This window comes from Leucoraja erinacea, chromosome 3, assembly GCF_028641065.1.
Source record: "Leucoraja erinacea ecotype New England chromosome 3, Leri_hhj_1, whole genome shotgun sequence".
Taxonomy (NCBI): domain Eukaryota; kingdom Metazoa; phylum Chordata; class Chondrichthyes; order Rajiformes; family Rajidae; genus Leucoraja; species Leucoraja erinaceus.
The window spans coordinates 93,428,438-93,445,253 of record NC_073379.1 but is presented as its reverse complement, the minus strand read 5'-3'; positions in this window follow the sequence as shown (position 1 = coordinate 93,445,253).

The window sequence follows — 16,816 nt, the reverse complement described above, 5'->3', positions numbered from 1 at the left end:
AAAATGAGAAAGTACAGAAGTTAGCATGAGACTCAGAAACCCCTATTGGACAAATTAAATAATTACTTTTGAAAAATTATTATGATAGATTTAAAATGAGTGGGGGGGGAGAATTAATAGGATCCCGAGGGGTAACCTTTTTTTTAAAACATAAAGGGTGGTGAGTGTATGGAACGAGTCGCCAGAAGAGGTAGTTGAGGCACGTACTATCGCAACGTTTAAGAAACATTTAGACAGTTACACGAATTGGACAGGTTTAAAGGGATATGGGCCAAACGCGGGCAGGTGGGGACTAATGTAATTGGGACATGTTGGTGAGTGCGGGGAAGTTGGGCAGAAGGGCCTGTTTCCACGTTGTTTGACTATGTGTGACTCTATGATGATGCAGTGCTCTGTAAAACTTGAAATTTGATACGACTATTAAATCAAAAATATGTTAACTCCAAAGAAATTGTTGAAAGGGAGCAATATTTAAACTTGCAGGACATGAAAACCAAAGCAATGGCTTGGACAGTGGGCCTGTGAAGATACAGTTGGTAATGCAGGCTACATTGAAACTACAGGGATATGTAAACAAAGGAAAGTACTTGAAAAATGTAAAGTAGGACAAGAGCACTGATTAAAACAGAGAGAAATTAATTCTGCAAAGGATGTTAATGAAATAAGTGATATTCATCACAGAATCATAGACAATTAGTGAAAGACCAGCATTCATGGAACAATTTTGTTCACAGGAGAGGTTCAAGTAATAAATTAAACAAGTGTATTGATGAGAGATGACAAGAACAGTAATTAAGATTAAAGATGAAAACACAGATGTCCAGAGTCTCTTTACAGGATGCAATGCAATTCATTGAAACAACAGGTGGAAGCCAGATAGAGCAACAAGTGCACAGAACAAGATACCCTTGATAAAGGTATCATTGCTTAAAGCAGGACAGCAGGATGCAAGCATAGTGCTACAGAATCGGATTGAACTTCTCAGTGCCAAGCCTTACTTTGTAGGGTAAAGGAACAAATGTCCCTATATAATAAATACTGGTTTTAACGGACCTATTTGGAACAGATTTCGGTTGTAGCAGACCAAATCTGTTGTGGACTGAGTATGTCGTTTCATGGAATGACCACTAAGTGGAACGACCGAATGGTGTTTTTGAATTAGTTTAGAATTGTTTAGTTAGAGATACAGCGTGGAAATGCCAAGTGTGTGCCCACACCTTATTACCCATCCACTTTCTTCATTTTTTCCATCTCTTCTAAAAGTTAAATGTCGACTACAACAGAAAAAAATATATACATTTTCTCTTAATAATATTGCATATTTTCATGTATTCATTGATAATCTTGTTCTAGGATCTTTTATTAAAGAATTGGTAACAAGATACTTAGAATATGTCGAATCTCAACCCAAAATGTTACCCATTCATTCTCTCCAGAGATGCTGCCTGTCCCACTGCACTACTCCAGCGTTTTGTGTCTATCTTCGATTTAAACCAGCATCTGCAGATCTTTCCTACATTCTTAGAATATAAATGGGGTTAGAAACAATTAAGATGCAAGGATATTCATCTCCTAGGACATACTTTTAATATTAGCCACGAATAAAGTTAAGACCAACATGGCCAGTACTAATTATGAAAATCAGGCAAGCATTTAATCATCAACTTGATGAATTTTTCTTTAGAGAAATGAGTCATTGCTTGCTGTACTCAGGATACAGCCCAATGGCATTATAGGAATGAAAAGCAAAAATTAAATTGGCTGAATATTGATGAGTATTTCATTCATCTCAAAATCGATTGTAGATGGGAACTTTCACGATAATGGTGTAATTTATCATGCAAGGTAGTTAAGTAACAGTAAAAATTATATGGTGAGAAAGTCAGCTTTATAGAGGTATTGGCACAAATTCAAGACATTTAGACAATAGACAATAGGTTCAGGAGTAGGCCATTCGGCCCTTCGAGCCAGCACTGCCATTCAATATGATCATGGCTCCAATTAGTACCCCGTTCCTGCCTTCTCCCCATATAGAAACATAGGTGCAGGATTAGGCCATTCGGCCCTTCGAGCCTGCACCGCCAGCCAATGTACACTACATCCACTGATTCTCCCTTGTCCATTTTTCTAGTTACATCCTCAAAAAATTCCAGAATTTTAGTCAAGCATGGTTTCCCCTTCGTAAATCCATGCTGACTCGTACCGATCGTGTTACTGCTATGCAAATGTGGGTTATTTCATCTTTTATAATTGACTCCAGCATCTTTCTCGGTCTTCAAGGGTCCAACTTTGGTCTTAACTAATTTTTTCCTCTTCACACAACTAAAGAAGCTTTTACTTTTCTCTTTTATAGACGTGTCTAACTTACCTTCGTACATCATCTTTTCTCCCCGTATTGCCTTTTTAGTTACCTTCTGTTGTTCTTTAAACATTACCCAATCCTCTTGCTTCCCGCTCATCTTTGCTACGTTGTACTTCTCTTTTATTTTTATACTGTCCTTGACGTCCCTTGTCAGCCACGGTCGCCCCTTACTCCCCTTGGAATCTTTCTTCCTCCTAGGAATGAACTGATCCTGCACTTTCCGTAATATTCCTAGAAATACCTGCCATTGTTGTTCCATTGTCATCCCTGCTAGTGGATCTTTCCAGTCAACTTTGGCCAGCTCCTCCCTCATGGCCCCATAGTCCCCTATATTCACTGACACCTCCGATCTACCCTTCTCCCTCTCCAATTGCAGATTAAACCTGACCATATTATGGTCACTGTCTCCTAATGACTCATTAACCTCGAGGTCCTTTATCAAATCCGGTTCATTACAAAACACTAAATCCAGAATTGCCTTCTCCCTGGTAGACTCCAATACAAGCTGCTCTAAGAATCCATCACGAAGGCACTCTACAAAGTCCCTTTCTTGGGGTCCAGTACCAACCTGATTTTCCCAGTCTACCTGCATGTTGAAATCTCCCATAACAACCACAGCATTACTTTTACTACATGCCAATTTTAACTCCCGATTCAACTTGCACCCTATGTCCAGGCTACTGTTTGGGGGCCTGTAGATTAGTCCCATTAGGGTCTTTTTACCCTTGCAATTCCTTAGTTCTATCCATACCGATTCCACATCTCCCGTTTCAATGTCACCCCTTGCAAGGGACTGAATGTCATTCCTCACCAACAGAGCTACCCCACCCCCTCCGCCCACCTGTCTGTCTTTTCGATAGGAGGAATACCCTTGAATATTGAGTTCCCAGCCCTGGCCCTCTTGCAGCCATGTCTCTGTAATTCCCACAACATCACACTTGCCAATTTCTAACTGAGCCTCAAGCTCATCCACTTTATTTCTTATACTTCGTGCATTCATATACAACACTTTGACCTCAGTATTCACGTCCCCCCTCGCAAATGGCCCCGACCTTACTCTTTTATCCCTTCTCCAACTTTCCTTGCCATTAATTCGAGAATCTTTTGTAATTTTTCCTGTACTCACTTCCCCTTCAACTCCATCTTTATACTCCCAATTTGTCAATCCCTTCCCCCACACCTGTAGCCCTAGCAAACCTGCCTGCCAGAATGTTAGTCCCCCTCCAGTTAAGGTGTAACCCGTCCCTTTTGTATAGGTCACCTCTACCCCAGAAGAGATCCCAGTGGTCTATAAATCTAAATCCTTGCTCCCTGCACCAGCCCCTCAGCCACACATTCAGATCCCCTATCTCCCTGTTCCTGCCCTCACTAGCACGAGGTACTGGAAGCAATCCAGAGATAACCTACCTAGAAGTCCTGCCTTTCAGTCTTCTTCCCAACTTTCTAAACTCATGTTGGAGAACCTCCTTCCTCTTCTTCCAGATGTCGTTTGTGCCGACGTGCACAACTACTGCCAGCTGTTCACCTCCTCTCTCTCTCGAGGATGTTCTGAATTCGGCTTGTGACATCCTGAACCCTGGCACCAGGGAGGCAACAGACCATCCTTGCGTCTCGTCTGCCGCCTCAGAATCTCCCGTCTGCTCCTTGGACAACGGAGTCACCGACCACTATGGCTCTGCCCTACGTTGGTCTCGCCGGTCGAGTCCCATCTCTAGGATTGGAACCACCGACGTGTCCGCCACTCGGACTGGAAACATCGTCTCCCCCGACAGTTCCCAAGAGGGCATACCTGTTTACATTAGGTACAGCCACCTGGACTCCACGGTTACCAGCCTTTCTCTCAGTCACACACCTTCATTCTTCCCGTATCCTCAGCGTGACAACCTCACTGTAGGTCCTGTCCAGGAAACTCTCGTTTTCACGGATGGCCCCTGAGGTCATCCAGCTGCTTCTCCAGTGCCCCAACACGGTCCTTCAAGAACAGAAGCTGGACGTACTTGCCACAGTTGTAGCAGCCACCAGCTCCATCCATGTCCCTGGGCTCCCACATTCTGCAAGCATCACTCCGTCTCATCTGTCCTGTCATGTGTTCACCACGTCCCGTCCACTCCAGCTTTTTGCATAGCCTCCCCTCCTCGCCGAAGACTCTCAAGCCAAAGACTAACACTTTACTCACAAAGCCACTCCCTTAGAGCAACCTTGCTTATATTGACTGATAAATTGCCTAATTTACCAATTTACAAACCAAATTCCTCAGTTTTAAACTGTTTTTCCCTGAGTCTTACTCTCTTTTCCCGCGGGTTTCAGCCAATCAGCTCCCTGCTTCTCTTTGTTGCTGCTTGTCCAAGATCCACGTAACTCTGGGCTCTGTAAAGCATTTCTCTGCTTTAAGGAAAACAACATTTCTGGCCACAGCCATAACTGACTTGAATACTCAGATTGCAGCCATTCCATTATTTCCACACCAGTAGTCATGTTCTTGGCTCAAAATTCAAGTTTTTTCCCCAGTGTGTCCAAATACGGACACTGATTTTTATTCCACTTGCTTCTTTACTGAGCTAAAGTTTCCTGAAGGACAATACATCGTAGGAAGATGTCAATGCCTTCAGTAAACCTATGCCATTTGCTTTATTGGTTGAATTTAGATTCATTTGCACTAAATGGAAAATATTTCCATTAGGTCAAAAACAAACCCAAATAATCCATCTGAATGAATAATAAAATCACTTGGATTTATGATTAGAGAAACCCAAAAGGCAATTAAAAAAAACAATAGTGAATGGGTCACAGATCGGAAAGGCTTTGAAGTGCTATTTGACCTTTTAATCACATTTCTGTAACATGCAGAGGTATTGCAAAAGCAGAGAATTCTCAAAGCATTTTTTAATTCAACCAACAACAGGTTATGATTGACATGGTAGAAGAATGTTTGCACTGTGTTACAGTTGGGAGTACTTTATTTTAATACAGGTGCACAGCCTTTTATCCGAAATTCCGGAAACCGAAAAGCTCCGAAACCCGGACATTTTTCCCAGGATGTCGTCTGCACACCAAATCTAGCGTTTGGCGCCAAACTTGACCCGAAATGACCCACGGTCAACCCAGGTCTGTACTACTGTAGCGGCTGCCTCCTCCCCGACACACACTTAAACATCTGTAAATCATTGCTTAAATGTTAGCCAGTTAGTTTGGAGGTTTTTATGTGGTGGGGGGGGGGGGGGGGGGGGGGGGGGGGGGGGGTGAAGGGGGAAACTTTAATTCTCCAGAGAACTTTAATACTCGATCCCTGGCTCTGCGGCGCTCAAATCCAGTGCCGCCCGCGGCCGGATGCACGCAGCCCCAGCCGATGTTGGGAGTCGGCGGCCACAGCGCTCCGAAGCTTACGGCACGGCGACCCGGAAAGGCATTGCCCGCTCCCCGCCTCTCCGACCAGGTAGGGGACTAAGAATTAAAGTTTCCCCCTTCACCCACCCACCCCCCCTCCCTTCACCACATAAAATCCCTCCAAACTAACTGACTAACATTTAAGCAATGATTTACAATGATTCCCCGGTCTCCGGGGAGGAGGCAGCCGCTCCAGACTTTTCAAGCCGCCCGCGCTACCTATCTAATCTACGCTAAAAATCTTCCATTCCGACATCCGAAAAATTCCGAAATCCGAGAAGTGTCTGGTCCCAAGGCTTTCGGATAAAAGGTTGTGCTCCTGTACTGAGTTTTGCAGTGTATACCAACACGAGCACCTATCAACTTGAAAAACACAAATCTTCAGGCAAAACAAAATCTTGCCATGTCTGGAAATACAAACAATAGCATCTGATCCAGAAAGGGAAGAGAGACCCTGAAGATAACTGTCCTCCCAAGATAAGTCAGGCAGTTGGTGAAGCCTGTAGAGCAACTGACACTTCACAAGATTAAGCCTCATATGTAGGTACCAGCACCAAGAATACTTAAAGTAAATATAAATAATATATTTTCAAGTTGGCCAGTGGTAGAGGTGTTACCAAACCTTTCTTGATAACGGATGAGGTCAGTTATCTAAGCAGAATTCTTTACCCTCTTGTTCTCTTCTATTCAGCATTCAATGAGAGAGTACGGTCAGCATAGTGACGGCAGTTACTGGCAGAAGGTTTCTTTGTCCAAGATGACGCCTTGAGAACCTCATGGATCAAAAATCAAAGTTGAGGACTTCCAAAGGCACTCCTTCCCACCAATGTAAAAGACATTTGGTGGGACGACCCTGCTGAGAATTATGATATAAGATTGAGAGTTTAAATGAGGTAAATTATTCTGCAAATATGACTAAGGCAGACAGGCTCTCAATTAGCCTTACTGTATATACCTCCTCTAAATTTGCCACTTTCCAAGTTGTCATTTCATTTTATTTTCATATTTTCATTGCAATGGTTTATACACAGCAAGACAGAGTTAAAAGATGGAATATGGAATAATATCACACCTGCAGGGAAATTTCCTTCACAAAAGATGAAGTAGTGAATCAGAGATGGCAATCTGGGAGTTTCACCATTGTGACTGCTTCCTGCAGTAGTTTCATTAAGTAACTCGCAACATGTTTAAGTAATTGAAGAAGGGTTCCGACTCAGAATGTCACCTATTCATGTTCTCCAGAGATGCTGCCTGACCCGTCGAGTTATTCCAGCAGTTTGCGTCTTTTTGTGTAAATCTGCATTTCCTTGTTTCTATTTTGAAGTAGCTAGTTTCATTAAGTAAATGGTTTCATTAAGTAAGTTAATTTAAATGCCATTATTAATGGAGTTAGTGCCAAATGCTCTCCATGTCTAAGCCTAGACATGGAACAGTAAAGCACAACAAGTGGCCCTTCGGCCCACAATGATTGTGCCAAACATGATGTCATGGCCATCTCTTATCTACCTGCTCATAACCCATATCCTTCCATTCCCTGCCATCATTTCATCTGAAATTGGGGATGATATTTTGTTTTACATTCCCAACATCCATTTGAATTGAGATGGCAATTTTGTGGTGGGTGCACCATACCCATTCTGCCAGGCATTGAAACAGCTGGTAGCTACTAGAGGTCGAAACTCTAAACTTCATGGTGTGAATCAATAATCCAAGCAAGGAGTTTTGAGAATGCCAGTGAAAAAGGACAGCGCCACGCAGACTTTCAAGAGGAGATTTAAGGTAGATCTGAATCTGTTAATAGACCATGATAAAAGGTGGAGTGACTCAGCGGGTCTTATTCTTAAACTGTGACCCCTAGTTCTGGACTCCCCCTACATTGGGAACATAGGGACATAGGGCTCTTCTGCCACATCTGAGCTTTTCTTTGTGGGAGAGAATCCTATCCATCCAGTGACAATCCTGTCTCCAGTCTCCAACATTCGCCCACCTCTCCCCTCCCCCCACCCATACCCAGCCTTCTACCCTCTCTGGACCTTTTTATATCCACTGTTGGTGCAACAACTGTTGGTCTTGGCTTCTCTACTCCACTGGCCCACTCAAACCGGAAGGGTCCTGACCTGAAATGACAAATGTTTGTGAGCATCTCTGGAGAACATGGATAGGTGACGTTTCACAGTGCTAGAGTAACTGAGCAGGTCAAACGATGTCGGAAAGAAGGGGATGAATATTCTGCAGCGTGACTTTAGAGAGATCGGAAAAATGCTGAAAAGCAGGACTTCCAGTGTTGTTAAGATGGCGGACTGTGGGGGTGATGCGCCGTTGTGTATGGCTGCTCCTCCTGCAGTCCGTCCTTTCTCCCTTTTTTATTTTTATTTTTAGTCCAATGGTATCCTCCCTCTCCCTCCCTACCTCCTCCTCTTAATCCCCCCCACTCTCTCTCCTCACCTCCCCGGGATCACGATGTAAACCACCGCCAGCCCCGTTTTCTCCACAACGTCGGGGATTAAGTTGTACTTGAGGTCGGGGGGGGAGGCTGAGCAGCCTGGAGCCGGGGGAGGCCGAGGCTGCAGCCTAGTCCTTGCCCCGGGTCCCGCTCCTCTCCCTTCCCGTGGGCCAGGTGCAGCAGCGCCGCCGCCCCCAGACCTCGCCCCAGCCTCATCGCCGTGGTAATTTCAAATCCCACACACGCGGATACCGGGCCCACGCAAGGGGCGACTTTCAGTTATCTTTAAATCTGCACGCGTGGATACCATCAGTCACTTCCTCCCACCCTCCATAACCCCTCTCCCCTCCCTACCTCCCTCCTCTCCCTCTATCCCCCTTCTCCCCTTATCTCCCTTCTCTAAGATGGCGGACTGCGGGGGTGATGCGCCGTTGGGTATGGCTGCTCCTCCTGCAGTCCGTCCTTTCTCCCTTTTTTATTTTTATTTTTAGTCCTGTCCGTGGGAACTTTTAATTGGAAGTCTTCTTTTATGTGGTGGGTGGGTGGGGGGGAGGGGGGAAACTGTTTTAATCCCAGTCCTACCTGGTCGGAGATGCAGTTTTCTTCTGAACCACTTCTTCGTCCTCTCTGTGCGGCCTACCATCGAGCTGGAGCAGCACCGGAGCGACGATTTCCTGCCGGGATTACAGCTTCGCCAGCGGTGCAGATGCTGGGACACCAACACCAACACGCAGTCCAGGCCGCTGAAGAATGTTCACCCGACGCCGATGATCCAGCTTCGCGGCAGAGGTCCTGAGAACATCGAGTTGGCTGAGGAGGCCACATTAAGACCCCGACCTCGGGTGGACTATGAGGGGGAGAAATGGATATTTTTAGTGCCTTCCCTCACAGTGAATTCTGCTGTGGGGGGACGTTTCATGTTGATTTCTATAGTGTACTGTTCTGTGTCTTTTTTCTTTTTTCTCTTTTTTGTTTTGTATGGATATATTGACATTAGATCTGTTCAATTAATTTAATCAATCTCTGTAAAGCACTTTGGTTCAAATACTGGTTTTGTTGAAAAGTGCTATATAAATAAAGATTATTATTATTATTATTATACATGAGGCTCCACATCTTTGTTTGAATCGGATTATCGTGCTGCACTCATACAAGATTATCTCGCAATGTTCAATGCTACAATGGCTTTTTAAGTACCGTGAAATGGTCAATGACAGATGACTTATATTTTCTTGTAGCACACTTATAAATATTGGTAACCTCAATAGCTTGGGGAGAGTAATAATTGTCTAATTTCTGAAGTACCATGAGATTTGAGAGCATGTTCAAATTTCCTGCCAAAATAATGCAACTTAAAAAACCCTATGTTTTCATTAATCTTGCCTGTTCATCTTGCTTTCTGCCCAAGAGACTTCTAATATTCCAGCAGCATTTCTATCTGCAGCAAAATTAATGTGTTGCCTTGTTTCATTGAATCGCCGTGCCCTCCACCAAATGTCATAGTGGCATCCGACTGCCCCATGTGACTGCCTTGACCAATCACCCCCGACCTAGGCCAGTATGTCACCAATCATCCCAACCTAGGGCTGTATGTGACCAATGACTGGCCACCTAAGGGCGCAACCTTAGAGACGCACCTGACCAATGACCCACAACCTAGGGGTGTATGTGACCAATGACTCGCCACCTAGGGGCGCAAACTTAGAGACACACCTGACCAATGACCCACAACCTAGGGGTGTATGTGACCAATAACCTGCGACCTTAGACCTGCCTCTTCCACTTACCGCCCATGTACAGAGGTCACCACAGGTGAGCACTGCGTTAAATTGCTCCAAGTGAGTAAAGATCAAAATCCTTGTTCCTAATTTGAATGCTGATAATCTACAAAATTGAATTGAAGTTTTATTTGCCTTGACTGGAATATTCATAAGGAAACAATAACCCTATACTAGGTATGTCACAAAACCTACCTGAATCGCCATTGGGAATCTGCCCTCAGCCATGTCGGCGATTTTGGCGCTGTTTGGAGGGGGCGGGTTTAAAACGCGATTTTTACTAGGCTGTACTAATCGCACATGTTCAGCCTAGTAAATCATTAACGAAAAATCGCTGCAAGACCCGGTCGCAAAAGGTATTATTAGTTTTATAGGCCTCGATAATATAGTTCTAATAGATTTTAAATTACTGTTTCATCTCGCAACCTCTCGCAGCCCCAGGGTTTTATAGAGCAAACAATTAAAGGTATGTACCTTATTTTTACATTAAATGGGGCATATATATAACCCTATATATCAAATTATCTATAACGAATAGCTCATTTTGGGCTTTTTATATCCCGCAGTATTTTTCTCGGCACTTGAGGGCACTAATCCAGCGCTATGTCAACGTTCTAAACCGGCGCGTTCCACATGAACCCACTAGAAAGCCGATTTAAATGGGCATTTATTTACAGCAATTGAACACTAAATTCCTTCCATTTGGCCTATAAATTAATGTAAATTAGATATAAAAATCATGTTATATTGTGAATTATTTGTGAATAATCTTTGGACACTTAGGCTATTTAAAAATGTTAATCTTTCCTTAAGAAATGGCCTGTTGACTATCCAAGATCACAGCTTTTTTGTAATGTCCATTGAAAATCAATAGGGAACAAGATGCTAATTTCCGAGTATGAAAATGGTCATAACTTTTTTAATACTTGAGATATGAAAGTGAATTTGGAGTCAAATTAAACTTATTGTTATGCTTTATCTGATGGGATAAATTGCAGACTTGATTTTTTAAATCTCAAAATGTTGTAACATTGCTACCTATACCATGTAAAAAGTTACTGGCCTATTTAGCATGGATCCCAGTGGAGTGTTAAATCGTCAAATGGAAGATAAACCTAATAGTTTATGAAGACACAGAAACTACAGATGTTGGAAATTTGAGAATGAATAAAATTGCTGGAGAAAATCAAAGAGAGCCATAAAGTGCTTGAGTAACTCATTGTCAGGCAGCATCTCTGAAGAAAAGGGATGTGCGACATTTAGGGTCAGGACCCGAATGCAGTCTGAAGAAGGACCTGAAACGTCAACATCCTTTTTCCCCAGAGATGCTGCCTGACCCACCAAGTCATCAAGCATTTTGTGTCGATCTTTGGTATAAATCAGTATCTGCAGTTCTTTGTTTCTACATGCTGGAGGAAATTAATTAGTAAGGGTGTCAAAGGTTACAGGGAGAAGGCAGGAGGATGGGCTTGAGAGGGAACGACAGATCAGCCATGATTGAATGGCAGAGTGGACTTGATGGGCTGAATGGCCTAATTCTGCTCCTATGGCTTACGAACTTATGAAATCAGTAGGTCAGGCAACATCTGTGGAGGGAAATGGGCAAATGATGTATTGCGTCAAGACCGTTCTTGATGGAGTAAGGGAAGAAAAAGCTAGCAAAGAGTCTGTTTTGCAGCCTTTTCCACCCCTACCCCACATCACATTAGTCTGAAGAAGGGTCCAGATCCAAAATGTCTTTTGTTCATTCCCTTCACAGATGTTGCCTGACCTGCTGAGTTCCTCCAGCAATTTACTTTTTAGCTTTTTTTATGATCCATGATATCATCATGTTATGCAAGATTTTAACATTTAATCAGAAAACAATTTTGAGAAAGGTTTATTAAACATATCTAAAAAGTACATAACTTAATTTTGTGAAATGCCATAACATTGTGATGAAAATGGCTTTAATCAGTTGATTAATCATCTTTCAATGTTTAATTATCATACAATTTAAAAATAGAATATTCTCTCAGCTTATGTAGTTTTGCTCCCAGATGTCCCCTTCCCTTTCAAATAAGATGCAAATAAGATGTCAAGTTGGCAATCATAGATTAATGAAGCCAGTTCTTTTTAAACACTCAGTAGCTGCAGCAGCTAATTTTTTTGCTCAGTTCCTGGATGACAAACTTCTTTGTGCATTATCTTCAGATAAGTATTGATTTTGTGATGGTTTAAAAGGTTCCTTTACAAACATGACAGCAAGAAGCCAAACAGTTTATGTCCTGAACTGAAAGCATTAACTATATAAAAAAATAATTGTTATAAAGATTTGTACTGGACTTTCGTTCAAAGCAGAATATGGAAACCTGGAGAAGAACAATTGTTACTACTCTATCCAGAATAAAAACTGTCCACAACGGCGTGCACCTAAATATCCAGACCACCTTGACTGACTACTTATTACACTTTTTAATCAAAATGTAAATCATCAGGGAACAGATCTAGTTTCAGTCAGGATTATAGATTGGAATCCAATATCTTGATCAATATTGCATATTACGAATAAATGGTTTGAGAGTTTACCTCAATACAATTTTTAGAAATATATCTGATTCAGATATTTGTTTACAATTTGAATTTAGTTAATGAAAGCACTAAAGAAACATCTATGCCCAAGTGAGGTCAGTATGATTCAGGCATTGGAAGACAAAGACAAACTCACACAAAGGACATCTATTGTCACGTTCACCACTTGGTGCAGTGAAAGTTGAGTTACCGTGCAGCACACAAAAAAGATAAACACCACACTTCAGAATTTAACATAAAACATTAAAATAACATCCCCCACAGCGGAATCAGCATTTCCGCACTGTGAGGGAAGGCAACAAAGTTCAGTCTCTTCCTCTGTTCACCCTTGGTCGGGACTTATTTCTCCTCAGTCACCGCTACGGCGGCCCGATGATTTCAGGCCGTCGAAAGGAGGAACACTCTCAATAGCCCGGAGCCTCCGAATCGGCCACTTCCTACCGGAGACCGCGGCTCCCAAGGTCCACAGGCCGAGCTGGACGGAGATTCAACGCTAGCGTCCTTGGCGAGAGATCCCTGGCTCCGAGATGTCAAAGTCAGCGTCTGGAAAAGGCTGGAAGCTCCCGTCGCCCGTGGCTGGAAGCTCCACAGACCACAGCTCCACAGTGTTGAAGTCGGCAGTCACAGCACTCCGGAATTCCAACACGGCGATTCCCGACAAGGCATCGCTCGCTGCGCGATGGAATCTCGTGTTGTGCCGCTGCTGAAGTCGAAGCTCTGGCCGGTCTCCGGCAGGAAAGGTTGTCCCAATCCAGATGGTAGGCCACGAGGAGGGGGCGAAGAAGCGGCTCGGAGGATAGACGCATCCTCGACCAGGAAGTGACTAAGAGAAATGGTTTCCCTCTCACCCCCCTCCCCCCACATAAAAAAGACTAAAGACCAAAGATACTAGAGGAGCTACCTTTCCTAAAGATCTCCAAAAACAAACTTTAAAACAGACTAAAAATAACAAAAAGGATGAGAGGACAGACAGCTGCAGGCGAGGCAGCCACACTTGATGGCGCCACCACTCGAACAGAATGTAACATGTGCAACACACAAAGTGCTGGAGTAACTCAGCGGCATCTGTGGAGACAATGGACAGATGACATTTCGAATTGAGACCTTTCTTCAGACCCATATAACCATATAACAATTACAGCACGGAAACAGGCCATCTCGGCCCTACGTGCCGAACAACTTTTTTCCCTTAGTCCCACCTGCCTGCACTCATAACCCTCCATTCCGTTCTCATCCATATGCCTATCCAATTTATTTTTAAATGATACCAACAAACCTGCCTCCACCACTTCCGCTGGAAGCTCATTCCACACCGCTACCACTCTCTTAGTAAAGAAGTTCCCCCTCATGTTACCCCTAAACTTCTGTCCCTTAATTCTGAAGTCATGTCCTCTTGTTTGAATCTTCCCTATTCTCAAAGGGAAAATCTTGTCCACATCAACTCTGTCTATCCCTCTCACCATTTTAAAGATCTCTATCAAGTCCCCCCTTAACCTTCTGCGCTCCAGAGAATAAAGACCTAACTTGTTCAGCCTTTCTCTGTAACTTAGTTGTTGAAACCCAGGCAACATTCTAGTAAATCTCCTCTGTACTCTCTCTATTTTGTTGACATCCTTCCTATAATTGGGCGACTAAAATTGTACACCATACTCCAGATTTGGTCTCACCAATGCCTTGTACAATTTTAACATTACATCCCAGCTTCTATACTCAATGCTCTGATTTATAAAGGCTAGCATACCAAAAGCTTTCTTTACCACCCTATCTATATGAGATTCCACCTTCAAGGAACTATGCATGGTTATTCCCAGATCCCTCTGTTCAACTGTATTCTTCAATTCCCTACGATTTACCATGTACGTCCTATTTTGATTTGTCCTGCCAAGGTGTAGCACCTCACATTTATCAGCATTAAACTCCATCTGCCATCTTTCAGCCCATTCTTCCAAATGGCCTAAATCACTCTGTAGACTTTGGAAATCCTCTTCATTATCCACAACACCCCCTATCTTGGTATCATCTGCATACTTACTAATCCAATTTACCACACCTTCATCCAGATCATTGATGTACATGACAAACAACAAAGGACCCAACACAGATCCCCGAGGCACCCCGCTAGCCACCTGCCTCCAACCCGACAAACAACCATCCACCATCACCCTCTGGCTTCTCCCATTCAGCCACTGTTGAATCCATCTTGCTACTCCTGCATTTATACCCAACAATTGAACCTTCTTAACCAACCTTCCATGAGGAACCTTGTTAAAGGCCTTACTAAAGTCCATATAGACAACATCCACTGCGACAACATCCAACCCGATCGATGCTTTGCCTGTCTATTCCTTTTACAGATGTTGACTGACCCACTGAGTTACTTCGGCACTTTGTTTTTTACTCAAGATTCAAGCACTTGCAGTTCCTTGTGTAGCAAAAGCAGGTATAGTGCAAAGTTTGGATATTGCAAAGGATCCCATTCTGTCAGTTGATTGAACCGCAGGAGTATTTAACTCTAATGTGACTAAACATATACATACATCATTACCACTATGTGCAAAGGTAATGAGGTCAGTGGTTCTGGCCTGATTATGCAATCGACAAAGTAGTCTGTAGTAAACATGGCTGAAACCTTGCCAGATAAGATGTAGGCAACATTGCCTCATAGTACTCTGCATCATTTGTATTCAGAACGGATATAAAATCAATGTCAAATTGCACAATGGACAAATGATACTAAGATTATTAAATCTGTACTACCATTAATATTAAATCATTTTACTTGTCAAAGCATCTGGTTTTATGGATATTATGGTTTGTTTCTTCTGTCATCATTAATAAAAAGGTTCACCGATAAAGGGCCTAGACCACTCTATGATGAATGCATTATATCGTGCTGGTTCAAGAATAAGATTTTGCCTAAATTTCAAGTTACATCTTACATACTGTAATGTGGCTTTTACTCATAATGTTTTAGATTTAGGGAGAAAAAGCAGAGATATTGAGTGAGAGGAAGTTCATGTACAGCATTTGAATGCTATATGTGTTAACTGTATTTGAATGCTATATGTGATTGACTTAAATTTACCGATTGGGACTTATCCTATCGAGTTGCAGTTAAGACCAGCACAGAGGTTAGCATTGCCACCTCAGCACTCTTGCAGCCAGTATGCAACCTTGGCCTTGAGTGCTCCCTGTATGAAGTTTGGACATTCTCTCTGTGACCATATAGGCTTCCCCTGGGTGAACTAGATCAACGGTTCAAAGACTCCAAGGTCTGTTTATTGTCACGTGTACCAATTAAGGTACAGTGAAACTCGAATTACCATACAGCCATACTAAAAAAAAGCAACAAGACACACAACTCCATAAAAGTTAACATAAACATCCACCACAGCAGATTCCCCATATTCCTCAATCTGATGGAAGGCAATAAAGTCTAATCTTCTTCCTCTTTATTCTCCCGCGGTCGGGGCAGTCGAACACCCGCTGTCAGGGCGATCAAAGCTCCAGAAGCCGGCGATCGAATCTCTCGCGTCGGGGCGGTCGAAGCTCCTGTGGGTTGGAGCTCCCGAAGTCTCTAACCAGGGACCGCGAGCTCCACGATGTTAAAGTCCGCAGGCTCCCGCGGTTGGAGCTCCCAAAGTCGGTCTCCAACAGAGGCCGCCAGCTCCACGGTGTTAGGCCGTAGTGCAGAAAAAACTTGCATCTCCGTCGAGGTAAGAGATTAAAAAAGTTTCCCCGAACCCTTCCCCCCCACATAAAACAAGCTAAAGAACACTAAAACATATATTTAACACATACTAAAAAACAACAACAAAGGAAGGGACAAGACAGACTGTTGGCGAGTTTGCTCCCAATGCCAAGAACGTGCTCTTTGGCAGGTTAATTGACATCTGAAAATTGTCACAGGTATAGATGGATAGATGGCAAAACAGGAAATGGGACAGGGAGATAATCAAGACAGAATGCAAGATTACTACACTGGGTGTTTGACGTTCAATTTAACATGCCAGGCTGAAGGGCTTGTTTCCAAGCTGCATAATTAGCAATGACTTAAGGGTCTGTCCCACTTGGTCGTCATTTGCGCGTCATTTACACGACATCCTAAAAATTGGTTGGCGTGTCATGACACGTGGTGAGGCGTGGTGGCAAATGCAGTGACGCGCGGTAGCGCGCGGCGCCCCAGGATTTTGGGATGCTCAAAATCCTTGCGCGCCACCTGCTTGACACACAAACGACGCCCAAGTGGGATAGGCCCTTTACTGGCCTAGACATTGG